The following is a 27,595-nucleotide window of genomic DNA, read 5'->3' as shown; positions in this document are numbered from 1 at the left end:
CACAGCACACGCTCCCTGGACAGCCCAGAACCCTGCCCATGGCCCCTTCCCCAGGCCTGCCTTGCATCCACGCTGCCTCAGACACACAAAAGCCAGCCTGGCCTGGCCCAGGCTGACAGGTCCCTGAGAGCCTGTCACCTCCCTCACATGCTTGGCCTTGGCAATGGGCTTGTCCACCCCTTGTCTCTCTGGGCTTCCCAGGAAGCTGAGTCCAAGGGGAGTCTGAGGGGCCCCTCTCAGAGCTGGGGACCACTGGGCTGTGGATGGAAGGTGCTCTGGGAGCGGCTCCCAGGGAAGGCAAGGCCATCACATGGATGAGCCTGGGCCCCGGGCATGGCGGGCGGGGTTGCCCCTGGGGGAGCACGCCATTCCCCACAAAGGGCCCAGGCTGGAGGGCAGCTGTCAGCATCAACTCAGCTCTCAGACTTCCCAGCACCAGGGATGAAGCTAATGCCGCCTCAGCCGCCCCCACCTGAGCCCCAGGACCCGGCTCTCTCTGGGCCCGTCCAGCACTACTCCTGCTGTGTCCTCTTTCCCACCCAGGGCACGGGCCACTCCCTGTCCGGGGCTCTGGGCAGAGGGGCAGACGGAAGCCCCCACCTTCACAGTGTCAGAGCAGCTGTGGTCGAGAGTGGTAGGGAGAGACGCGGAGCTGAGGGCACCGAGAGTCAAAGTGCAGAAACTTACAGCTGAACAAGCCACTCGGAAACAAGGTAACTGGAGCTCAACAGGCGTGGCTGTGCGCATGTTACTTTCCTGGGGTTGGTCATGTCTAACCTGTCTGTGAGAAACACTGCAGGACACTGCACAGGCATGCCTCGCACACCCGCCTTGCAGTGTCTGCGGGTCCAGACACCACACTATGATGATATCGTGACAAAGCGGGTCCCAAGAGCAGGCTGGTTTCCCAGTATGCACAGAAGTTGTGATGATGCACACACCTTAATGAAGCTGAGCTCAGGGGAGGCGCCTGCAGTCCCAGCAGCCACAGAGGACACAGGAGTTTGAGGCCAGCCTGGGCAACAAGGAAAGACTTCATCTCAAAAAAAATTTTTTTAATACTTTATTGCCAAAAAATGCTAACGATCACCTGAGCCTTCAGGGAGCTGTGATCTGTGGCTGCTGACTACTCAGGGTAGTGGGTGTTGAGGGCTGTGGCTATTCCTTAAACAAGACAACGATGAAGTTCGCTGCATCAATTGACTCTTTTCACGAAAGGTTTCTCTGTAGCGTGTGATATGGCTTGATAGCATCTGATCCACAGTAAAATTTTTCAAAATTGGAGTCAGTCCTCTCAAATGCTGTTGATGCCTTATCAGCTAAAGTTATAATATTCTAAATCCTGCTGTCACCTCCACAGTGTTCACAGCACCTTCACCAGGAGACTCCATCTCAAGATACCACTTTGCCCACCCAAAAGCAGCAGCCCCTCACGTCCTCCTATCATGAGACGAGGGGGTCAGTCCCCTCCGCAGGCTTCACTTCTAACTCTGTTTCCATCACACCCAGTCACTTCCTCCACGGAAGCCTCAGACCCCTCAAAGTCACCCATGAGGGCTGGAATCGACGTCTTTGAAACTCCCGTGAATGCTGGTATGTTGAACACTTCCCATGAACGAATCAGGAATGTTCTCAATGGCATCGAGGATGGCGAGCCCTTTCCAGAAGGTTTTTCATTTACTTTGCCTAGATGCACCAGAGGAATCACTGTGTATAGCAGCTATGGCCTTATGAACCGTCCTTCTTAAATAAGACTTGCAAGTTGAGATGACTCCTTGATCCCTGGGCTGTAGAATGGGTGCCGTGTCAGCTGCATGGAAACAATGATATTTTCCTTGAACACCCCGTCAACACTAGGGGTGACCAGGTGCATGTCAATGGGCAGTAATATCTTGAAAGGAATCGTCTTCCTGAGCAGTAGGTCTCAACAGCAGGCTTAAAATATTCAGTAAACCATGCTGTAAACAGATGTGCTGTCATCCAGGCTCTGTTGTTCTGTTTATAGAGCACAGGCAGAGTGGACTTAGCGCAATTCCTAAGGGCCCTAGGATTTCCAGAATGGTAAGTGAGCACTGGCTTCAACTCAAGTCACCAGCTGCACTGGCCCCTAACAAGAGAGCCAGTCTGTCTTTGAGCATTGAAGCCAGGCGTTGACTTCTCTTTTCTGGCTATGAAAGTCCTCAATGGCATCTTCTTCCAATGGAAGGCTGTTTCATCTACGTAGAACATCTGTTGTTTAGTGGAGCCGCCTTCCTCAATTGTCACAGTTCGATCATCTCTAGCTTTTAAGTTAAAGTCAAGGCCGGTCCAATGGCAGCAGGTTATCAGAATTTACTAACATTAGTGTCACTAAAGTTGGTAAACAACCCCCCAGTGCTAAATTTGACTGGCTTTAAAAAATTTTTTTGAAAATAACAAAGTTAAGAGACGTGTGACTCTTCCTTTCACTTGAACACTTGGAGGCCACTGTAGGGTTATTAACTGGCCTAATTTCAATATTATTGTGCCCCAGGGAATAGGAAGGCCTGAGGAGAGGGAGAAACAGGTGAACAGCCTGTTGGTGGAGCAGTCAGAACACATATTGATCAAGCAAGTTCGCTGTATCATACGGTTCATTTCACCCACCAAACAATTATAACAGTGGCAGCAAAGATCGCTGATCACAGATTACCATAACAGATACAAGAAAAAGTTTGAGATATTAGAGAATTACAAAATGTGACACAGAGATTGAAGTGAGCGCACGCTACAGGGCGCGTGGTGCCACAGACCTGCTCGATGCGGGGCTGCAACAGATGTTCAACTTGTAAAGAACACGGTGGCTGTGCAGCAAAATAAAGTGAAGCACAAAACGTGGTGTGCCGGCACATCCCTTCCCAACCCCTAGCAGTGAAGTCACTGAGATCAGTCACAGTGGGAGAACTTACACCTTGGAAATTGGCTGTCAAATAGCTCAAAGCCTGACCTGCTGCCCTACAGTGCCCCAGAAACTGTTAATGACATAAGTTAAAATTGATGATGTAGCCCCTACACTGAATAGCACAAAAAGTTTAAGAAGATATTTGTCTAGTATCTGAAAACTATTTGTTTCAGCTTAGGTCTTACTGCTTAATGTAGAAACGCACTAACCATAGTACATCTGAACTGCACCCCTCATTAAAAATGGCCACAGGTTGGCAACCAATATGAGGATTTGACAAAAATCAACAAAATCACTCTGTGAGAATCAACAGGCTACACGCAACTTACAACAGAGTATATTTTATTATTTGTAAATTGTGTCCTGAAAATTTCATAATAAACCAGCATTCTACTTCCTGTCTGTGGATCTGCCTATTTGGACATTTCATATAAATGGAGTCTCACACTGTGTGTCCTTCTGTGTCTGGCATCTCACTGAGCACGATGTTCTCAAGCTCCATCCACACTGTGGCCTGTGTCAGAGCCTCGTCCTTTTTCGTGGCTGAGTGACATTCCAGTGTGTGGATGGACCACGTTGTCTTTATCCACTCACCTGTCGGTGGACATTTTTTTTTCCACTTTTTGGCTGTTGTGAATCTGCTGCTGTGAATATTCGTGTACGAACTTCTATGCGGTTGTGTGTTCATTTCTTGTGGGTGTGTACCTAGGAGTGAAGTTGCTGAGTCACGTGGAAACTCCACTTCAATTTTGAGGAGCCACCAGCCTGTGTGAGGCTCTGATTTCTGCCATCCTCACCAACGCTCCTGCTGTCCTCTTGGTCACAGCCACCTTGGTCGGGTGGAGCCATCCTGCCCTGTGGTTTTTATCTGCATTTCCCTGGCAACTCCTGGTTCATTTTAGACACATTTTCTCCACTGGACTGAGGCAGGTGCCCAGCCCTGCGCCAGACACAAGGGAGGTGGCCAGAGACACTGACATGAACCAGCGACTGTGGATGAAGGAGAGATACGGATCTACCGTCATCTCTTCCCTGCTTAGCAGCCGCTGGTTCTCTAAAAACGCTCGTTCTCCCTACTGTCCAAGCACAGGGAAACCCCACATGCAGTCAACCCAGTTCCTCTAAACCAACCAGCTATGAAAATTTAACTTCCTTTCTGGGTGTTGTGGGGAGCCGTCTCCTCTGAGAGAGACAGCGTGCCCCAGGAGAGGTCTGTGAGACACACATCGCCCTCTATGCGGCTACCTTTACCTGGCACTGGGACGTGGGGCTGCGGGGCTGCGAGGGGGCATCCCAAGGCACGGAGCTGGGAGACCCATTTTGGGCAGCACCTCCACGTGTCAAGGGCCCGTGTGCGGAGGACTCCACAGCCACCCGGCGCCTCCTGAAAGAGGCCCAATCACACGCAGAGGGGCTGCCATGTCCTGCCCAAAAGGGTGCTCAGAGTTGGGTGGCAACTCAGGCCAAAGCCTACACCCCAGCCACGGGGACGTCCCCTGCGGCAGCCCTGCCACGCCCCTCTATGCACGGGGACAAACAGCTGACAGCTGAGCCAAGGCCCAGGTCCTCCACTGGCCACGGCCGGTTCTGACTTCGGGCTTAGAGTGTGAGGGACACCACAGACCCTCTGACAACCTGGTCATACCAGTTCATCTGTCCGTCTGCCCGGCACCCTGCTGTGGGTGCTCTGCTGACCACAGTGTGGGAATAGAGTGGGGGTGACGCCTGGTGGGCTGGCAGGCTGTGAGGAGCCACTGGGCCAAGAGGGGTCTGGGGCTGGCACGAATGAGCAGAGCTGGGCACAGCAGGTGGGCCTACTGCAGCCGACACCTGTGCGTGGTGAAGCTTCCACAGGACAGAAAACTGAGTCCCCCCAGCCCCTCCACCACCATCTGCACACCTGCAGCCACCCCACCCGCCCTGGCACACCATACACCTGGGAGACCCGTCAGCACAGAAATACCCCCCTCCTTTTGGAAACACGCCAGACTCCATGGGAAGAGGCTGCTCAGGTTTACACGCCTGCACCATCGCAGACACCTAGGGGTTGCTCACTGTCGATTTCTCTCCCACCAGGAGTGAAGACACACGCACAGACAGCGGCAAAGGCACATGTGAGACACAAAGGTGCAGAAGTGGAGGTTCAATCCATGTGGGCTTCCAAGATCCTCAGGAGACCCTGCCCCACACAGCTTGCCAGTGTCGTATCCCCCACTCCCCAGCCAGAACCCAGGCTGCCCGAGAGGTGCCATACTGAGACCGGTACCTGCGGAGCTGTCCTCTCAGCTGCTCAAGGAGAAGCAGGGAGGGTACATGTGTGGGTGTGGTCCTGCTGTGAGGACACACCTGGTCTCTGCCCCAGCCCCTGGATAGCTGGGGCTATCCTGAGGGACAGGAAGGTGAGCCCCGGACCACACCTGAGTTTATGCTAATGAGGCGACTCAGGTGTGGGGAGGGCATGGAAGCTCCACACCCCCACACCCAGCCTCTTCCACTTCACAACAAACAGGAAGATGCAAACAAGCTATCAATCCTGAGTTCTGCAGAGGGGGTCAGAGGACCACCCATCCCGTGTGAGGCTGAGCGGGGCTGGCTTCTGGGGAGGGGGCAGTGCTAGGGCTGAGCCCTCAAGCCGTGGATCTGTGCAAACTCAAGCAGCTGGTGTGAGGAGGGGACCCTCAATCGCGAGACTCGTGTGGGAAGATATCACCACTCAGTGTCAGAAAAGACACTGCGCCCACCCCCATGAGCTGCATGCAGGGCTTGGGCTCTTTCCATACAAGGGAGGGACGTGGGGATGCCCGGGTTGTGGGAGACGGGCCCTAGATACTCGTGGGGAAGGGAGAGTGGGTGGAACCATAGACCCTTCCACAACAAGCCTGAGAGATGGTGGGGCAGAGGCAGACAGGGCTTCCTCGGGATGCAAGACAGGAAAACCACACTTCACAAGCCTCAAGCTGGAAACAAAACCATCCCTTTCTCTTTTGGGGTGATGAGAATTTATTTCTGGGATGACGGACATGTCCTGAGTTAGACAGTGGTGGTGGATCCACAAACTCGTGAAGATGCTGAAGCCACTGAGATACTCACTTTGAAAGGCCATGAATCACATCTCAGTCATAGAAACCACTCAGACCACGTGATCGGAGAGTGTGGACAGGAAAGACCCGTGATGAGGGACATGCAGGACCTGGCACCACCCAGAACCGCTCCAAAGCCCACCAGGGCCGTTTATGGGTAAATATGTTGTTCCCAAGAAGCACAGAGAAACACATTCTACTGGACTAACGCTTTCTCCAAAAAACAACTTAGAACAAGAAAAAACATACGTTGAATTCTAGGGGAAAGAGATGGAAGCTGAGAAAAAAAGGATGCCTGTGATGGGCCACGTTGCTGGGGTGCGGCCAGGGGACAGATGACCTCCCTGAGGCCCAAGAAACCCAGGCAGCCCCCACCACCGCCCTCCCTCCACCCTGCACGCGGCAGCAGGAGCGAGAGCAAGACCTGCTCAGGCCACCGAGGCCAGGGCCAACCCCAGAGAGGGAGAGAAACAGCACAAAATCCAGGTGCAAACGCTCACTGCCTTCCCTGAAATCACCCAAACCTGGAAACGACCAAAACGCCCCTCAGCTGGTGAAGGCATGGACGGATGGAGACGCTGCATTCTGTGTGACACCATTTCTGTGGCTCTGGGGGTGGCAAAGCCACAGGCGCAGGACTGGGGCAGCAGCCGGCAGCTACTTGGGGCCACACGAGGGGCCAGGGTCACGGTGTGGCCCTGGTCTCACTGCGATGGTTTCACAGCCGGACGAAAGGTGGACTTTATTCCCAGCACAGAACACGTCCAGACAAGCTCTTCCAACTCGAGGACACGCAAGGCCCCGACAGCGGTGCCCAGGGAGGGAGCTGGCACCAAGGGGGTGGCACCACCCACTCCCCCAAACCTGGCCCACGGGCAACAGCCTGAGTGGCAGTTCCAATATCTCACCCACCTGGCCAAGTTCGGCAAAGTTCCTCCTGTTCCACGAGGTCCCTCTTCACCCCAGGAACCCGCGAGGGTGTCTGCATACCGCCCCCCACCCCGCACCGCATCTCTTGCAGCAGCTCTCCAGGAGTCTGATTTAAGTAGGACGCACCTTCTTAACTGCACTCCTGTCCCTACAACCCTGGGCGCCCAGGGCAGGGCTCAACACCACCTGCCAGCGGTGGTGTTAAAGAGCTAAGGCTGAGAGGAGCACCTGTGAGGCCACTGGCTGTAGGCTCCTCCCCAGGTAGAAAGACCTGCCCGGGGTTAAGGCTGCAGTCCTAGTCCAACTGCCTGCGCTCTGGCTCAGACCCTGTCAGCCACCCCGGAATGACGCCTGTCCCCTGTGCCCCAGGACTCCTGGCTGGCAGCCCCTTCTCTGCGGCTCAGCTCCCATCCCCCTAACGGGGTCTGCCCCAGAAGACCCCACATCCCACCACATCCCACTAAGGGCCTCTCCTCCAGGGTGTGACCTCGATCCACTCTCAGGTCCTGGCCCCACCTCCTTGGACACCCTGCTCACCACCCCTGACCTGGAGGAGAGGATAAGGAAGGAGCTGCACCCGGGCCGACGCTGGGTCCCCGACATGCTGCCAAGCAGGCCAGCCCCCAGGGAGTCTCTCCTGATGCAAACCACCACGTGCATTCCCTGGACGAGCACCAGCCTCTGGGTCTGGGTCCTCCTGTCCAGCTGCTGCGACAGAAGCCTGGAGTCAGGCAACATTCCCCTCCACGGCCTCCATCAACACTCCAGCAACCGGTGGCGGCACCTGGCACTTACTGCAAGCTCAGGCAGGGCCACCAGCTCCCCACGCACCCTCAGGATGGCCTCCCGAGAAGGCGCCTGCATCCCTGTGTCCACAGGGAGCACCTAGGCCCAGAGCGGCTGAGCACCCGTGGTCACACGACAGTCCGCAGCAGGCCAGGCCCTGCTCCAGTGTCCCCTTGGGGCCTGCCCTGGAGACTCATGGCCAGGAGGGAGGCCCCTGAGCAGAGAGTCTTGTGTAGCAGACACAAAGAGGGGTGGCCACACCTGCCTGTGGGCCTGAGACAGACTTGGGGGAGGAACCCGCTACCCTGGAGCGTCGCAACACACTAAGCTGTTGTGCCCTCCCCAGCACGGATGGCACTGACCTGAGGCCAGCGTGGAGATGGCAGGCAGGCAAGAAACAGGAACTAAGCCTGCACACCCGGCGCCTGCCCAGCTGGTGGGGTCTGACCCAGGTATCCCTCAGCTCCTATGGCAGCAGGTGAGCAGGTGTGTAGGCAGAGGAAGGCAGGGTCACAACCTACAGGACAGCCCTGGGGACACCACTGCATCATCCCCCAAACAAGAACTGTCACCCCAAGACCCAGCAAGGTTCTTACGGCAGCACCCCATGGGGCCGGTCAGTGGGTCTGTCGCACAGAGCCCACCACCTGACAAAGCTGGCCTCTCCTAGATGCTCTGGGGACGCTCAGGGAAGTGGGATGGAGATGAGGGATAGATATGACCAGAGCCCTGTGCTTGGCTCACTGTGGCCCAGGGAGCCCAGGGTGGTGGAAACATCCACCTAGTCCTGCCTAGGCCCAAGGTGATGGAGCTAAAAGTAATGATCCTGGGGGAGAATGTGGATCCCTCACCCACCCTAAAACCAACCCTATCTCCTCCCGACTCCCACGGCCACGATGCCATCCCGAGGGGCACTGGAGCATGACCCCCACAAGACTGCCCTTAGTGGAGGTCAAGACCCCCCAACCACAGGCGGGGCTGGGGAGAGACCTGGCGCCCAGACCCAGCCCTGACCGTGCCCACACAGAGCTGGTGGCAGCTGGTCACAGGCACAGCTCGGGGTCAGGCTGCACTGCCAGAGCGCCCACCTGGAGCAGTTACCTGCCCTGTTCTTTTTGGGGTCCTCCATCTTGGCCTGGCCCAGGGCCAGCTCCCCAGGGGCAGGCCCCAGGGACCCCCTTCTCTGGTGGTCTCCACTCAGTGATGTCACAGTCCCTAGGCTGACATCACCGGCACAGCCCAGAGCTAGGGAGAGTCAGAGTGGGTGTGCTGGCTGGCACCCTGGGCAGGCCACCTGCAGCCTGGACACCACCTCGGATGTGAATCCTGGCTTTGGCCCCCTGCTGAGCCCAGAGTCCCCCTCTGGAGCAGCGTGCAACCCCTGACAGACACGAGGCCTCCAGGACACACAGGACCAGCTGGCCTGGGGCGGTTCCACCTCAGGTTGAGTTAAGCCTGTGAAGGACTTTAACACATGGAGTGAAAAGCGGACTCCAGCACCTAGTGACGCATGGACAGACGGTCACGGGAGGACACCAGGGACTGGATGCAGGAGGTGGCTGGTGCTTGGGTGGCCCTCAGAGGGCGCCTTCCTGGTGGCAATGAGGAAGAGGCCCCATCCACAGAGGAAGGCTAGGGCCAGGTGGAGGTGACACCTGGGGGCTCTGCCCCAAAGAGCAGAGACCCACGTGGAGGGGCAGCCTCGTCAGGGGTCGCCAGCCAAAGGCAGAGGCAGGCGGGAAACACACCCAGGTTGGAGGGGGATGTAGAGAGGGGAGGCGACAGACTCTGGCCTGGGGCGAGGGCAGTGGGGAGGCCAGGGTGAGGGGGGGGTCTTGGCAGCAGGAGGACCCTCCCAGCAGGACGCCCTCCCCAGACGAGAGGCGGTGGCCTGGAGGAAGAGCAAACACACAGCGCCAGGACGTGGCAATGTTGCCAGGCCAACCTCTCAGAGGGCTCGGGGGAGCGTGGAGGACTGTGCTGGCAACCTTTGGCAGGTGTGCAATTCTTTAAAAATTATGATTATGGGAAGAGAGGTGAGGTTGTCACAGACTTTAGAGCCTTAAACGCTATCAACGAAAACCACAGAGAAAGGAGTTTGCATTGTTCAAACAAACCAATCATAAAAAGACGCTTTCTCCAGGCATGGTGGCTCACGCCTGTGATCCCGGCACTCTGGGAGACTGAGGCAGGAGCAGCCCTTGAGCCCAGGAGTTCAAGACCAGCCTGGACAACACAGTGAGATCCCGTCTCTGTAAAAAATAGAAAAATTAACAATAAAAAATGTAAAAATAAGATGAACAAAATTTTAAAAGATGCCTTGGAGACTCCAGGGGAAATGGGGACATCCCCAGGCCTGCCAACTGAGGAACTCGTGTTCACTGCAGGGTGTGCTGCGGTGATGTCCTGGTTCTGTCCAAAATGGCCTCACGTCAGAGGAGCCCATGAAGTGCTTCCGGGCAGAGAGGGAAGGGTACCCGAGGTTTGCGTTGAGACGCTGCGTCAGAAAGCCACAGGGGCAAGTGGGACTCAGCTGACAGGTCCCGGGTCCTCAGGTCCTAGCCCGAGTCGAGGCATGTGCGAAGGGTTCTGGGGTGAGCTAAGAGAAAGGAGGCAGCAGAGCCGTGGGTGGAGAAGGGGGACCCTGGCTTCCACTGTACAGCAGGAAAGGTGACAGAAGGACAGAGTCTGCACCCTGCCCACGTTGGATGCCAGAATCGACTCCTGAGGGGCAGACGGTGCAGCCCAGGGGCTACCCAGCCCCTGGAAGCCCCCGAGAGATCTAAGACAGGTAAGATTCGTCGTGTGTGCACAGAAACACGCAGAGACACGGGAACAGCAGGTGAGTGACAGCCTGGAAACATGTAAACCAAAATGTTAACTGTTACCTATGGGCGGTGGGTGGCTTTTGTTTTTTGTTCTTCGTGCTTTTTTGTATCTTCCAAAACACGCATGCACACGTGAATTGTCTTCACAGCAGAGAACCTCGTGCACAGTAAAGGCTGCTTTAGAAGCCACAGACAAGCTTTTGCAGCCCATGTTGGGGGTTAGGAATTGCCTTCCTGGGGTCCCTCAGCTTCCTGTGCCCAGGGTGGCTCCTGGGAAGGGGCAGTGGGGCCATGGCGGGGGGGTGGTGGGCTCTACCCACTCTCCCAACACAGGCTGAGCCCCCAAATTCCAGAAAAGGTGGCCAACTCTGGGGAGGGGACCCTCACTACAGGGCCCCGGCACCGCACTGGCAGCACAAGTTGGGGCAGAGCTGACCCGGCCTTGCAGGAGGGCAGAGATCACACAAGGCCATGGGCCCTGGTGGCCACCACAGATGGTGAGAGGGGAGTAAGTCCCCCGGGGGCGGAGCCAGACAAGCCCTGCCAGGACAGACAACTCCCCACAGTGGTCCTGGGTGGGAGATCCCAGCATGGCCAAGGGGGACGGCTCCGGTGGGAGTCCTGCAGGGTCACTGATCCTTTCGGAAGTATGAGTAACCACGAACAGCCATGAAAGACTTTGGTGGGCTAAGTTTTTACATTTGCTCTTAATAACTGGAAAATGATGAAAAAATTAAATCCGTCAAGTCTTTTGCTTCACAAGGTGAAGATAAACGTAAAGCCTGACTTTTAGGGACACTTGCCTTGGCAGGTTTGGGCCCAGCATGTCCTGCAGGACTGGGCAGAGGCCAGGGGCAGCCAGGGACTCAGGAAAGACCAGGTCCAAACACCTGGTATCCAACTTTGGGGAAGCACAGGACCCTGCAGTGCCCTCCACTCTGTGACCCCTGTGGGACAGCCATGGGGGCAGGGACCAGGAGGGGTCCGTAGACAGTGGCTCCTGCAAGATGAAGGCGGGAAAAGGGTAGACACCGGCCCCCACAGCAGTTGCCTCAGTGACAATGTGGGAAGTGCTGGGGAGGCCGGGGCACTGGATGTCGTGCCACATCCACACATAGAACAGAGAATAGGCAGACTCGGGGACCCCGATAAATAGGAGTGAATGTGCCATTTCGAGCAGCCTGTGGATAGGGCAGGACCCCCGACACCACAGCACGGGCAGGCGCCCCACATGGCCCTCCTGACAGCCCCACCAGCGCCATCCTACCCCGGAGCCACCCGTTTCATTAAAATCAAACACGCAGAAACACTCCGTCCCTCAGTCACACCAACGTGTTTGGACCCATGGGCCACTTGAGGCTGCCCACCCTGCCCATCCCCCAAGATGACAGCCGCCCCTCTGGCGCTGAGGTGCCGGCTGCTGCCCGCCTGCTGGCAGCCCCTCCACACAGGTGCCCTCTTCCCTACCACATCTGCCCTCCCTGTGAGCAGAACTGCATCCCCCTAAAAGATACGCACCTGGGACCATCACGTGACCTTTGGAAATCAGGGTGGCCCTAACATGATGGCTGGTGTCCTTACAGGAGGAGACACACAGAGAGGACAGCCATGCAGCACCAAGGCAGGGACGTGAGGACACCGGCCAGTGCCAGGAGGCTAGAGAAAGGCACCATGGATGCTCCTGGAGCCTGGGGCAAGTGCAGCCCAGTGCAGCTGCGTTTTGGCCTCTGGAGCACCAGGAAAGGGAAAGAGGTTCCTCGTGGGGGGCGCCTGGCCCAGGGACAGCCATCCTGGACAGCAGGGCACAAGGGGCTGCCCCTGCCAGGTGCCCCTCCCAGAGCCCGTCACCACTGTCTAACCGTGAGGAAGACGCCAGACCCTCTGAGGGCACCAGGATCGCCAGGGCAAGAGACAGGGGTGTCTGAGGAACCAGCAGAGCCCAGAGGGACCTGAGGAGATGCAACAGGGCTGAGTGTCCTGTGGCGTCCTAGAAGGGCCCCAGGGCAGGAGAGGGCATCAGGGGAAACTGAGGAAGCCCGAATCAAGTGTGGGCCTCAGTTAAGGATGACATATCAGTGTTGGTCCATCAGTGACCAACACACAGCGCCAGGAGAGGCATGACCGGCGGGGAACGGGGTGTGCACAGGTGTGGCCTCCACAATCTGCACAAGGGTTCACTGCACCTCAGGCCACCCTAACATGAGGCTTGTGACCCCCACCAGGCGGGTCCCCTCCCAGGATCCCTCATAACTGCAGGGCAGCCTGCACCACCAGCTGGGACCTCTCTCACACCTTGGGAGTGGGCCTGCTCACCCACCTCCCCACAGCCTGACATGTGCGTGTGGGTCTCCCGTGTTTCTGACACATGCCCGTGCCTCTACCGTGTGTCCTTGCTAACACAAGCTCCGAGAGAACACAGACTGTCCCCTGTGCTGGGCACTGAGCAGTGTTTGTTGAAAAGTGACACACAAAGTCCTCCTCCAGGTCAATGAGAAACAGACCGACAGATCAAACAGAGCAATGGATGAGGAAATGTGGGTGACCACAGAGACAGACGTCACTCCGCCCTCTAGCACAGGCACACGCATTCCAGTGCCAGAGACCACCCTGCCTTTCCAGGTCATTAGTGCTGCAGACTCAGGTCCGGGGCTGGCAAGAGCACAGGGCCAGTGACCTCCATGCCTGCAGTGGGAATGCGCACAGAAACACTTGTGGAGAGTATTCTGGGATCGCCATCTTTCTCTCTCTCTCTTCTGAGATGGGGTCTTGCTCTGTCACCCAGGCTGGAGTGCAGTGGCGTCATCACAGCTCACTGCAGCCTCCCACTCCTGGGCTCAAGCAATCCTCCTGCCTCAGCCTCCCGAGGTAGCTGGGACAAGACACCTCTACCACACCCGCTTCTATCTCCGCTAAGCACACGCTGCACCCGAAGTCTGTTTGCAAAATCCTGCAAGGAATTATGCCACATGGGCCATGACCCCACCTGGCATGACCAGGTAACACATTCCGTGATGGGACGCAGCGGCAGGGTGTGGGCGGTGCCTGCTCCTGCAGGTGGGTGTGGGACCCAGGCAGGGCTTAGAACAGGGTTCCCAGAGCCAGCGCCACTGCAGAGGCTGAGAGGAGACACAGGACCAACTTCCACCTCCTCCTTTCAAATACCTGGAACCAACCTTCTTCCCTCCCCAATGAGCACAAGCAAACTTCATGATTAAAAAAGTGTTTTCATTTTGTAAAGTCAGAAATCCGAGGCTGGGCGCAGCAGCACATACCTGTAATCCTAGCACTCTGGGAGGCCGAGGCAGGTGGATCACTCGAGGTCAGGAGTTCGAGACCAGCCTGAGCAAGAGCAAGACCCTGTCTCTACTAAAAATAGAAACAAACTATCGGGCCAACTAAAAATATATATAGAAAAAATTAGTTGGGCATGGTGGCAAATGCCTGTAGTCCCAGCTATTCGGGAGGCTGAGGCAGAAGGATTGCTTGAGCCCAGGAGTTGGAGGTTGCTGTGAGCTAGGCTAACACCATGGCACTCACTCTAGCCCGGGCAATAAAGACAGACTCTGTCTCAAACAAACAAACAAACAAACAAACAAACACCCAAGAGAAGAGGGGGTGGGGCAGTGGATTCTCACCCCCTTCCTCCCGCCTGGCCCTCGAACCCCAGGGAAAGCAGAGGGTCCTCCCTCCAGGCTCACCAGGGGCTACACATGCCCAGTGGGACGCCCTTGGTACAACTGCACAGGGTGGGGCCCATGGAGAGCCGGGCAGTATGAGCAGCTGCCAGGCTCCAGAAGGCTGCCTTCAATCCCAACAGAACTTGGGCGACACTAGTGCAGCGTCTTCCTGGAGCCCAGGGTGAGTGCATGCCTGGCCCACCCCACTCGAGCTTCCACCAACCCACCAACTTGCACCTGGGGCCTCCTCCAGCAATCCTGGGGCCCCTCCCTCCCAGTTGCCCCAGACGAGGCACTGTCTCTCGTCTGCCCTCTGCCGTCAGCGTCCTTACCAAGATCTCGGAGGGACGGGTGCCAGTGGCAGCACAGCTGTCCCAAGAGAGAAAGCACCTGTGCTCCCGGGGGGGATGAGTGGGTTTAGGACGGAGCCAGCCTGGATGGTCTGTCCTGCCACAGAGGGGCCCTAGCCGTTTCTGGATGTGCCTCCTGGTTTCTGGGCATCAGGAAGGGGTTTTAGTGTCCATGGGGCTCATCTCTTGGATTTGCAATTTTTTCTTTTTTTTAAAGCTGTTTAAGTTTTTTTTTTTTTTTTTGAGACAGAGTCTCACTCTGTTGCCCGGGCTAGAGTGAGTGCCGTGGCATCAGCCTAGCTCACAGCAACCTCAAACTCCTGGGCTTAAGTGATCCTACTGCCTCAGCCTCCCGAGTAACTGGGACTACAGACATGCGCCACCGTGCCCGGCTAATTTTTTGCATATATATTTTTTAGTTGGCCAGATAATTTATTTCTATTTTTAGTGGAGACGGGGGTCTCACTCTTGCTCAGGCTGGTCTCGAACTCCTGACCTCGAGTGATCCACCCGCCTCGGCCTCCCAGAGTGCTAGGATTACAGGTGTGAGTCACCGCGCCCGGCCAAAGCTGTTTAAGTTTTGTTGCTACTTAAAAATGCCAGGAATAGGACGTTGACTTTTGTGGACTCAAGAGGCCAGGGCCGCCTGGACAACCCTATGGAATCACACAGCCTATGGGTCACTCTACAGACACTGGACACCCTAGCCTCAAACTCACCGAGGCAAAGGGCGCAGGCAGCATGTCAGTCGCACTGTCACACAGTGTGGGATCCAGTCCTGGTGCCTGCTGCAGCAGCAGGGACCCCAGGCACACGCAGACCCCCTGGCTTTCCAGACAGCACGGGGGCAGTGGGGTCCCCAATGCCGCGGAGGCAGATGAAGTGTCAGGCCCCAGGACTGCAGAAGCCAGGACATAGGAACAGGACATGGGCTGTTGCTGACCTGGAGAGGTCAGGCCCTCATGCCTGGCCGGGGCACAATTGGTACAGCCACCACAGATGATACTCGGTGGATTCTCAAACCTGGAGTCACCATGTGACCCAGCAATTCCACTCCTGGGTCTACCCAAGAGAACTAAAAACACATCCATGCAGAAACCGGTACCCGAATGTTCACAGCAGCATCATTCACAATAGCCAAAAGGTGGAAACAGCCCAGGTGTCCAGGGACAGGTGAACAAACCCAACAAGGTCCATCCACACGTGGAATATCACTTGGCCACGGAAAAGGACGAGGCTCTGACACAGGCCACAGCATGGATGGACCTTGAGAACATCGTGCTCAGTGAGAGACGCCAGACACAGAAGGACACACAGTGTGAGACTCCATTGATATGAAATGTCCAGAACAGGCAGCTCCACAGAGATAGGACATGGATTTGTGGTCGCCAGGGGCTGGGGGTGACCGCTGATGAGAATGGGGGTCTCCTTTAGGGTGATGGAATGTTCTGGAATGAGATAGAGGTGGTTGGTTGCACAACTATGTGAATATACAGTTGACCCTAGAACGTAGGTCTGAACTGTGTGGGTCCACTCACAGGTGGACCGCAGATTTTCCTCCACCTCTGCCGTGCCTCAGACACCAAGACTCACCCTCTTCTTCCTCCTCAACGTGAAGATGACGAGGATGGAGACCTGCAGGATGACCCACTTCCACTTCATGAACACTTCTGCTTTCTCTGCCTCAAGATTTCCTCCATTACATTTTCTTTTCTGCAGCTCGCCGTGTTTTAAGAGCACAGCAGATGCACACGTAACATGCAAATCCGTGTCCACTGACTGTATGTTGTCAGTGAGGCTTCCAGTCACCAGGAGGCTGGTAGTAGTTACGTTTTGGGGGAGTCAGAAGTTATATGTGAATTTTCAATTTCACAGGGGGTTGGTGCCCCTAACACTGCTTTGTTTGAGGGTCACCCATACTAGAAACCATTAAAGTGTACACCACGGTAAATTTTATGTGAGTTACACCTCAACTAAAACAAAGTGGGTTGTGTGACACATGGACCGTATCTAAATGAAGCTCTTTAAAAACTACAGTGAGCACAGCTCCAGCCAGTGCCCCCAGGCCGGACAGGGACTGGGGCCATGGCCTCCGAGAACCAGCTCGCTCCTGCAGGATCAAAGTCGGCTAAGGCCACGCCTCCGGCTTGGTGGGGCCGTAGTTTAACTGGCTTTTACGGGACTGCTCATAAATCTTTCAGAGGAATCCAGGGGTATGTACCCACAGGAAGCGAAAGACACAGAAACGGAGAGACAGCAAGGGGTGGAGGAAGGGCTGACCCACTGCGGCTGCCCGGGCACCCAACAAAACCTACCGCCAGACGCCACGAATGAGGCTGAGGGGGAATGGAGGTCGCCTAGCCACCACCCGTGGGACGGCCACAGTCCACAAGGGCAAGCAGTGTGGCAGCTGGGCACACTCCCCATGAATACACACATAAAGGCTCTATTGACATGTCCACCCACACAGCACACAACACCCCCTCGAGGCCCAAGATGGTTTCCAGACACAACGAGGAAGGGTGCCCTGCTGTGTCTGTGCCCAGGAGCCCTCCAGCCTTTCCTGCCAAGAGCAACAGGTTAACTTGCAAAATCTGAAGTTTGAGGAGTCACCTGCCCCCTGCTTGGAGGGCTCGAGGGGCTCTGGCCACCTCTGGGCACCTGAGGGACGATGTCTTGGACCCCTGCAGCCACAAGCCTGGGGCCCCAGGGCTCTGCTGGGCCACCCATGCCCCTGCCCCTCGGTCAGCTGCCTGGGGCCTGGCTGGATCACCCTCCACAGCACCAACAGGGAATTCAAAATGCACAACTAGCAAACCAAAGGCAGGTGCGGCCTAGTCACCTGTGTCCCCAGAACAGGTACCACACATCCTGCTCTCACTGTGCTGGGAAGGCCCCCCGCCCAGCATGGGACGGCAGAGCCTGCTCACCTGTGCAAACCCACCTTGCCCCGGGACCACTGTGGGCAGGAGCCCCCAGATGGGCACAGCCACCGGGATGGGACAGGGCCTCACACTCACCATCTCAACAGAAGGTTCAGATGGGAAGGGGCAAAGGCTGCCATGAGTCACAAGAGTGTCCCAGGGTCACCCTGGAAACAAGGTCCCCAAGGAAGGTGGGCCTTGCAGGTGACACTGCCTCCAGCGCCACGGGGCCATGAGGAAAAGGCAGTCAGTGGACTCCCTCCAGGTCCAACCCAGGCCGAGATGCCACCTCATCCCAGAGACTGGACATTTCCAGATAATTGAAACGTTACCTTTAAGCATAATTTAAGACCGGAGTGAATTATGTGTTAATTTAAGGCCATTGGCTGCAACAAATAACCCACTGTGTCTAGTTCTGCCTTCTAGACAGTGAGCAGAGCCTGGTGGTAACCTAGGACCGTCGCAGGTGGCCCCAGGTCCTCGGAGCCCGTCTCTGCCTGGGTGGAACTTCTCCGAGGGCCCAAGCACCAGAGGCCGAGCTGGCTGACCCACAGTTAGAACAGGGGTCTGAGTGATCCTCGGCTCTGGGAGGGGGTCTGTTGTGACAGACACCACGCCAGGCGGGCTCAGGCAGCCAGACCAGCATCCTCTCACCCCACTTCCCCTATCCACGCACGCTGGTCTCTGACAGACCCTGGGACGCAAGCACGTACAGAGGAGACTGCACTGCAGGCTGCGCGCCTGTCAGCTGGACTTGTGATTCCGGTTCACTCAGAGGAACCTGGTTGTTTTTTAACGCGACATGACCTGAAACTGTCTAGCGCCTCGTGGAGCAGGGAGGTTGCTGAGCCTTCTGAGGAGCTCAGGCTCCAGTGGGCAGGAGGAGGCCTCAAGGGGAGCCGTGGGCTGCCCCAGGGTGAGCGGAGGACATTCTGGGGCAGGGGTACCTTGTCCGGGCCCCAGCCTGTGGCATGTTTGTTCTCTGTGCAGGGCTGACACTTGGGCATCTGAGCAAGGAAAAGACGTGCCACGAATTACACCCTCCCAGAGAGCCCCTCTGAGCCTCCCAGGGGAGCCCCATACCCCAAGGGCCTGGTGTGTCCTGAGGGGTCGGCCACACCAAGGACAACGGCTGGGAGCCACTCAAGCAGCTCCAGGGAAGCTGGGGCATCATGCCGCCCTCACGCCATCCAAAGGGCATGGACATGGCTTTCCTCCAGGCCCAAGACACAGCCCTGCCCTCAGCTGGCCCCACCTGTGATAAGTCATCGACAGGTCCTGCTGCCTCTTGGGGCACACAGGCTTGCACAGGCCCCAGGAAGTGGTAGTGAAAGGGACCCTGGGCAAGGGGAGAGGGTGCCGGCAAAGCCTGGATCAGGGGACAGCAGTGGACATGGGCGAAGGAGCAGGTGGAATGTTACAGCATCCCTGCCCCTTATAAGAGGATCAGAGCGGAAGGGATGCTGGGGACTGCCCAGTGTTAGCTGCCAGAGAAGCCTCTTTGGGATACCAGGGATCCAGGCAGGCCCAGCTACCACCAGGCCAGTCCCTGCCCACGAGAGACACTCCAGGTACCTGCCTCTGCATCTCAGGGGCCAGTGGGGACCTGCTGGTGGTCCCGGACACTTCACTTGGGCCCCAGCCAGGGCAGCACAAGGGTCTCCCCCAACCCAGCGAGGCCAGCCCAGCTTCCGGACAGGCCACCTGCACACACTGCTGCATTCGAACCCTGGGCCAGGATGGCACAAGAAGCAGATGAGAAGAGGCTGACACCACAGGGACAGGGTGGGGAGGAGTGAGGACGGGAAGCTTCTCAACACCGCCCTCCCTGTGCCTACCAGCGCCGTGGGCTACTGGAGGAGCACAGGTGAGTCACCCTCGGTCAGAGTCCCCCTTCCTCCTCTACTCAAACAGGTCAGATAGCCTCAACGTTCTCATCTGTAAAATAGGGCCATTCCACCCACTTCACGGGAAGCCACACAGCATGGCTCCCAAACAGGAAGGAGACAGACACAGAGCTGCCCAAAGCAGGGCTGCCTTCCAGGCCAGCAGGCCTCTGCCCCAGTGTCCCCTCCCTGGGCTGCTGTGGACCGTGGAGATGCTGTCTATCCAGTTGCCGACACAAGCCTCGTGCCTAGCTGTGGGGCACCAACAGATACTCCACACGCGTCTGCTGTACAAGCATTCACACAGCAGCCAACAGGCTCTACCTGCACACCGGATGCCCAGCCATGGCCTCCTGGATCTGGCATGATCACAGCCACTGGGCCCTAGCTGGACCTCAGACAGGAGGCTGACTGGTGGACGAAGGCCCAGCTACTGCCCACCCCCACCACCGAGACACTCATTCAGTCTCCTGGGGCCCGGGGCCTCCTTCACCAGGGCCCTATCTCGCCTCCAGGTCATGAGAAAGTCAACCAATCCACTGATGCCAACCTGCCCAGTGCCACCCATAGACCCAAAAGGCCAGGGATCCTGGCTGGGCTGCACCCAACACTCAGCCGCAGCTGCTCCCCACAGCCCTGCCTCTCCCGCCTCCCACCTGCTCCCTGGCACCCTCCCGGCACCATCTGCCCACAGCCCAGCCCGAGTCAAGGCCCTGATGGACCACGAGCCCCTTGCAGAGGAAGGGGCTGCTCACTGCCCTGTGTGTGGGCCTGGGCAGCTCTGTGGGGACCCTGAGGGCGCAAAGGTCAACCATGCAGCAGGACATTCCTCTACGGACGCCCCCAGGGAAATGCCCACTGTCCTAAGCACAGCCTGCGTCCGCAGCAGCCATGTAGACGACGGGCTGGTCAGGCCCAGGGCCTGCCTCTTGGGCGTGCACCAAGCCACCCACAAGTTGCCACCAGCACTCCATGGCTGGCATGCCACAGGGCTACCCCGCTCCCACATAAACGGCTGGTGTATTGGCTTCCCTAAAGCCTGGGATAAGCTGACAGGAAGACTTTCTTTTTTTTTTTTTTTTGAGACAGAGTCTCGCTCTGTTGCCCCGGCTAGAGTGAGTGCCGTGGCGTCAGCCTAGCTCACAGCAACCTCAGACTCCTGGGCTTCAGCGATCCTACTGCCTCAGCCTCCCGAGTAGCTGGGACTACAGGCATGAGCCACCATGCCCGGCTAATTTTTTGTATATATATTTTTAGTTGGCCAGATAATTTCTTTCTATTTTTTTAGTAGAGACGGGGTCTCACTCTTGCTCAGGCTGGTCTCGAACTCCTGACCTTGAGCGATCCACCCGCCTCGGCCTCCCAGAGCTAGGATTACAGGCGTGAGCCACCGCGCCCGGCCAAGACTTTCAATTAAAAAGAAAACTCACCTACTTCCTTTTGCAACCCAGAGATAATTACTATATAATCAACAAGAAGGAGAAGAAACCCGAATCGGAGTTCAAGGAAATGTGCAGTTTGGGCACTGATGTGGGGCTGGCCTCCCGGCATGCCCAGGACAGTGAGGGCGGAGGAACACCAGACAGGAAGCCCCTCAACACGCAAGGTCCCACTGCCAGCTGGGCCAGGTGAAGCCAGACCACCGCAGACTCTGGGGGTATGAGGACAGTGCCAGCCCCTCCCAGGGCTCACCAAACCTGCCCACAGCGTGGTCCTGCCCGAGACATGGCTGGCTTCTTGGCCCCCACCTCCGCCCCTCCTCGCTGGGACCCCCTGCAGATCCCCAGCTGGTCTGCAGATGGGCTGGCTTGACCAGTGTGGCTGGCACAGCTCACCGTCAGGGGCTGACCACAACACGGTGGGCCCTGGAGACGGAGGCAGGCGGCCAGCGATGCCGGACGCGCTCCTGGGTGCTGCCCGCCTGGGAAACTCATCAGTCCGCCCTGCCCAGGCTGCAGCGTTTCGTTTTGGTGAAGACGCAGTGGAAAACAAAGCGAAGTACCGGTGACAACCACGAACTTCCCCCTTTCAAACCTGTGGGCCGGGTGCACAATCTGTCCCTTCACAGAGGCCCTGGGCAGGGTGCGGGGCGGGGGTGGGGCCCAGGGTGCTCCCATCCCCAGCTGCCCCACACCCCCTTCCCTGATGGGAGCAGCTTCCCGCAGCCCGCGGCTGGATTTTCCCCCAAGACCGAAGCCTTCCTACTTTCCTACTCATCTCTCACACCCACGAGCCCGCAGGGCCTCTGGGGGCCGGGAAACACCAAATGAGGCCCCTGCGTGCCCGGGGGTGGGGACAGGAGACCCAGGAACCGGAGACCCGCCAGATGGACGTGCAACAGACACCCCCGGAGTCCAGACACTGGCTCCACCGCAGGGCAGACGGGGAGAAAATGCTGGACTCCACCTACACAGACACCGCTGCGGGTGTCTCCCACAAACAATGCCATCCGGAGGCCGGACGAATGAACCAGCTACCCCCAGAGCCTGGCCGGCCGCGGGCGCCACCTCCCACCGCCAAAGTCTCCCCCGAGAAAGTTGGGGCGACAGGCTGGGCTCAGACGTCTTACCCTCCCTCCTGGGCCCGTGTGTTTCCGGAAAACAAAGCCGGTGGCCAGAGCGGAAGGGGGAGGGCGCAGCGAGCCCAGCCGGGAGTTCCCAAGCAGGGCCTGCAACAGGTTCCCCGACCAGACCCCTCTGTTCCGAGCCCCCCGGCACTGCCCCTCAACAGCTTCGGCACCACGGAGCGGAGAGACAGACACCAGCGCGGGGAGGGGCCAGGCCGAGGCCGGAGGCGGCAAGGGGACAAGGTGGGCAGGGGGCCGGGATGGAGAGCGGGCGGTGGGCGCGAGCGCTGGGGGGAAGAAAGGGGACAGGAGGGGCTGCGACTGAAGGTTTAGCGGAGGGCGGCGGGGTGGGGTGCGGGGGTCACTAAGGTGGCGGGGTCCTAGGTGTGCGGATCAGCGTCGGGCGGCGTCGGGGGTCCGGAGCGCGGGGTCGGCGGGCTCCAGGGTCGGCGAGGTGTCGGGGGCGGTGGGGCCCTGAGTATAGGAATGGGGGCGCCGGGGTCCGGGGCACGGGGTTGGCGCGGCCCGAGCGTGCGGGTGGGGGCGCCGGGGTCCGGCGCTGGGGGTCCCGGGGGCGCGGGGGCCGGGACGCGGGGCCAGGCGCGTGGCCGCGGCGGCCCGCGAGCGCGCGCGTCGTTACCTGGGCTCCGCCGTGGCCGGGCCCGCGGGCGGCGGCTGGGCGGCCGGGCCGACCTCAGCAGCGCGGCGCGGACCCCCGCTCCGGGCCCCGTGCCCGCTCGCGCTCCGGCTCGAGCTCCGGCGCCCGCTCGGGCCCCCGCTCCGGCTCCCGCGCCGCCTGGGCCGGCTTCCGCATGTTCGGGGTGGCAGGCGCCGGGCTCGCTGCGCTCCGCCGCGCCCGCTCCGGGGCCCGCGCGCCTTACGCCGCCAGCGTCGGCCAGCGGGGGGCGGCGGCCGTACGCGCGCCACTGCGCAGCCGCGGCCGGGGCGCCGGGCGCGCGCGCCGTGACGTCACAACGTGGGGCGGGGCCTAGGCCCGGCCTGGCTTCTGGCGCGCCGCTTTGCGACAGCGAGGGGTGCCGCGCGACGGCTGCCGCACTTTGCGGCCGCGCCTGGGGTCTTTGGGCCGCTGCCCGCGGGGACACTGGAGCCATGCAGTGGCGGGGGCGCGCGCGGAGTGGGGAAGGGGCCGGGAGGTCTTTCACGCCGCTATAGGGGCGGGGCTTCTTCCTCCCTGTCGGCCCCGCCCCGCCGTCGCCATGGCGACGCGCGGCTGGTAGCCCTGGCACCGCCCCGCCGCGTGTGTGACGTCACGGTCTCGCCACTTGACGTCACGGCCGGGCGGTGCCGTGGACCAGGAGGTTTCCCGGGCAGACGCGGGGCCGAGGCGGCCGGCCAGGAAATGGGCTGGTTTGGGGCAAGACGGTGTTTCCATCTGGGTTTCCTGGGCCAAGAGGGGAAACCGGGTCTAGAACGATGATCAGTGCCCGATGGGCGCAGGGTGGTGGCCTGGGCTCACGGTGTCCTGGCCAGTCGTGACACAAGCAAGGAGCAGAGGACAGGGGTGACCCAAGGCCCCCGCAGCCCTGTCCGCAGGGTCGCCCGGGGCGACTGGCCAGCGTCCTGCTGTGCCTGTCGTGCCTGTTCATGCCGGAGAAGCTTGGGGTGGACACCGCTGGCCAGGGAACCCCAAGGGGGCCCCTGATCCACCCCAGGACAGGCCCTGGGGCGGGGGCAGCTGCAGAAATGGTTCCTGGCCTCCCCCGCATCCTCCACGCACCTCCCCAGTGGGACATTTTTAAAGTTGGGGGAGACACATCCACTCAGATATGTGTGTATTAAGTAAGTGCCTGCCAGCGGCTCTGAGAATAGCACACTGAGCTAGACTCTTGGCACTGTCTCCGGGGAGTCCTCGGTCCCGCAGGGCGGGGAAGCGCGACAGATGATTTCAGATGATACAAGGTGGTGTGTGGCTGAGTCCCCCAGGGAAGGACACCTCGTTTGGGCAGATGGTCAAGGAACGCGGAGCCCTTTAGCTGATGTGATAAGACTGGGAGGAAGATTCCATGATCTCGACGAGAGTCCTACACTCAAGCCAGATGGGGCCACAGAGAAAAATCCCAGGACGAGAATCCAACCGGAATGTGAAGGCTGAATGTCAATGTGTTTTAGGGGCCACACCAAGCCCCCGGAGATGCAGGTTCTAGGTCTTGTTGCGCAGCCATGTGACAGGCCAGCAGTCCTCTGTGAAATGTTACTCTTTGAGGAAGCCCAAGCTACCTCCCTGGTTATCCTTCCCACTGCATTGGGTACTCTCATCTGCACTGCAGTGGAGTGTGTTGGCTTAACATCAGTGTCCTCTGGCTGTGCCCACAGGACCCAGCCCCAGGCCTGGCACACAGGAGGCGCTCAGTCTGCGTTCAGTGACCATATGTGGTGAATGAATGGAGTGAATTCCACAGCCACCCTCCCCAAATTTTCAGAGTTCAGGTTTTATTTCCTCACACCTCCCTGCCCAGTCTCTGCTGTCCCATTCTTGACCTCAAGGGAAACCTGCACTCAGGCACTCAACCCCATGGAGGGACACTGTGGCCTCAGCAGGAACTAGCCCTAGACAGCAGGGACCAAGTGATTCATGCCTTGGGTAAAAATGTGCATGACCTTGCTACTTCCCTGAATTCATTCCAGGAACAAGAGATGATATTTCCCAGAAGGGGCGGGTGGGAGGCTCTGCCCCTGTAGTTGCCCTCAGGCCAGTCCCTTGGCCTCAGCCTCAGCCTCATTTGTAAGAGGATGGAACTGGATGCAGCCTGGACTGCCAAATTGGTTTCCCCTTGCCACTTGATCGATTGGTGATGTCTGCCCTGTGCACAGGTTTAAGGAGGGCAGCTGGGCATGATTGGTTGGTTGATTGATCGATGTATCAATTGGCGATGTCTGCCCTGTGGACCATAGGGAATAGGGTGGCACAGTTCAGTTACTTACCTTCCTCAGACTAGGGGGGCTCTGATGGCCCCTCCAGCTCCCAAATTCTCACATCAATGATTCTACCATTTTCCTCTATTTCTCCATTTGAAATAATTCTGGAACTTTCTGGAGATTGGCGCAACAGCCCTGGGTAAGGCACAAACAGCCTTTAGGAGAAGAAGGCTTGAGTTTGCAGCCAGCAGTGGGACCATTTCCTGGCTGGGAGGGCAGAGCCTGGGGGCACAGTGTGGCCCTGGGAACCATGTTTGGGGACACTGGACCTGACTCTTCACATGGGCAGGGGAGCCAGTCGGAAAGGTTTCTCTGCTATCCAGACAATGAGTGCATGTCCTGCAGCATCCTTGGGGTGTTTGCGTGTGTCTATGTCCACATTTCCCCTTTGTAAGGCCCCCAGTCATGGGATCAGGGCCCCCCTACTCCAGTATGACCTCACTATAATTAATTTCATCTGCAATAACCCTATTTCCAAATAAGGTCACCGTCTGATGTCCTGGGGTTAGGACTTCTACATACAAATTTGGGGAGAGGGAAAAACTCAACCTATAATAAAACACAAACAGGCTGGATGTGGTGGCTCACACCTGTAATCCTAGCACTCTGGGAGGCCGAGGTGGGAGGATCACTTGAGCTCAGGAGTTTGAGACCAGCCTGAGCAAGAGGGAGACCCCATCTCTACTAAAAAAAAAAAAAAAATAGAAATTAGCTGGACAACTAAAAATATATAGAAAATAGCCAGGCATGGTGGCGCATGCCTGTAGTCCCAGCTACTTGGGAGGCTGAAGCAGAAGGATTGCTTGAGCCCAGGAGTTTGAGGTCGCTGTGAGCTAGGCTGATGCCACGGCACTCTAGCCCGGGCAACAGGGTGAGACTTTGTCTCAAAAAAATAAATAAATAAAAATTTTAAAAAATCTCACAAACACACATGCGCACATAGACACACATATGTGTGCAACCTGAACACAGACACACACATACCCACAGCTACACACATGCACAAGCACACAACACACAACAGCACCCACAACTCTCCACCTGCAGGCAGGGTGAAGGCCTCCCCCAGCTCCCAGCGCAGCTGCTGGGAGTTGGAGGGTTAATGTCTGGCTCTCACCTGTGGAGGGACAACTCCAGCCAGGTCCCCAGTGGGACTGAGCCCCAACTGCCTGGAGCTGCCACCTGCTCATTTGTGCCTCCCTGCAGGGTCCCACCATTCCCCATGCCCTTTGGGTGCTTCCCAGGATCTCAGTCCAGACACACCACTTGCCCTTCATCTTCCTCTTGGGGTCAAAACATCCTTTTGTGAGGAAGTGACTGTGCAGTGCTGGCAAACCTAGCCATCCCTGCAAAGCCTGACGTCTGAAATTAGCAGAAAAAAACAATGCTACTCATTTACCCACCTTGTTTTGGGAAAATGTCATTTTAAAAAAATGTTAACAGATAATAAATTTATTATTTTTAAATGAATTAACAAATGTGTTAAAATTTTGTCTTAGATTGTAATACACTACAGATGCCCCTCAACTTAGGAGGGGGTTGTATCCTGATAAACCTGTTGTAAGCTGAAAATATCTTAAGTCAAAAATGTGTTTTTTTAAAGACAGGGTCTCGCTCTGTCACCAGGCTGGAGTGCAGAGGCATCATCACAGCTCACTGCAGCCTCCAATCCCTGAGCTCAAGCGATCCTTCCGCCTTAGCCTCCTGGGACTCCAGCAGCTGGGACTACAGCTACGTGTCACCACACCTGGCAATTTTATTTTTTGTAGCAATAGGGTCTTGCTGCATTGCCCAGGCTGGTCTCAAACTTCTGGGCTCTAGTGATCCTCCCACTCGAGCCTCCTGAGTTGCTATGACTACAGGCATGAGCCACTGCACCCAGCCTGAAAATGCATTTGATACACTAACCAGATTGTGAGCTGAGCTGTCGTTACATCAGGAACCATGTATGTAAGAAACCAGCTACAAGGGTTGGGAAGGATCCTGTCCTGGAGTCTCTGGAGGGAGCCTGGCCCTGCAGACACCTGAGTTCAGACTTCCGCATGCAGGACTGGGAGGGCGGGTTTCTGTTAGGCCCCTTGTTCTCTGGAGTCTCTGGCAGCCCCAGGAGACTCACGCAAGAACCTCTCCACCTCTCTGCCCCAGGAGCTGCCGTCTCTGCGCTGATGAAGGCAGAGCCTCCAGATCCGAACAGACCCCCACGCAGATGAGCTAGCTTCCTTGGGGACAGCAGGCTCAGACCAAGCCCTGAGCATCCGACATGATCCTGTCACTCCGTTTTCTGCACGGCAGAGGCAAATTGCTGCCTTCTGTCCCCACAATCTTGCCCCAGCCAACTGTTCACGTTTTGACCAGGATGGATGCTTTTCATATGCAGCCAGGGTTTCATCCGGCAATCAGATTAACAGCAAAAAAACCTCCATCAATGTCTCCAATATGGTTGCTGTCCTTCATTTCCAGCGAGAACAATTTTGCTGGGTCAATCATTGCAGTTAAAGCAGTGGCTCTCAAAGGGGGCCGTCCCACCGGGCCATGTCTGGGGACATCTGTGGTTGTCACACTGGGGGAGCTCCTAGCATGGGGTGGGTGGGGACCAGGGACGCTGCTCAGCACCTGCAGTGCCCGGATGGCCCCTCCCCAGGAAATGGCCCAGCCAGTGTCCACAGGTCCCAGGGGGACCCTGAGTGACAGGAAGGCTGGCAGCTGGCACC

At 57.8% G+C, this 27,595-nt stretch overlaps 1 protein-coding gene across 1 annotated transcript in view; it reads right to left on the bottom strand.

Moving 5' to 3' along the window:
• Positions 1-22,855, bottom strand: part of CSNK1G2 (casein kinase 1 gamma 2) — a 32,289-nt gene extending 9,434 nt beyond the window's left edge. The window contains exon 1 of the mRNA XM_045543713.1: positions 22,588-22,855. The gene's annotated coding sequence lies outside the window, so the exon portion shown is untranslated. The remainder of the gene's footprint in view (positions 1-22,587) is intronic.
• Positions 22,856-27,595: the final 4,740 nt, after the last annotated feature.

This window comes from Lemur catta, chromosome 1 (assembly GCF_020740605.2).
Source record: "Lemur catta isolate mLemCat1 chromosome 1, mLemCat1.pri, whole genome shotgun sequence".
NCBI classification, from domain to species: domain Eukaryota; kingdom Metazoa; phylum Chordata; class Mammalia; order Primates; family Lemuridae; genus Lemur; species Lemur catta.
The sequence above is the reverse complement of the archived record's forward strand: the minus strand, read 5'-3'. Positions and strand labels throughout refer to the sequence as shown.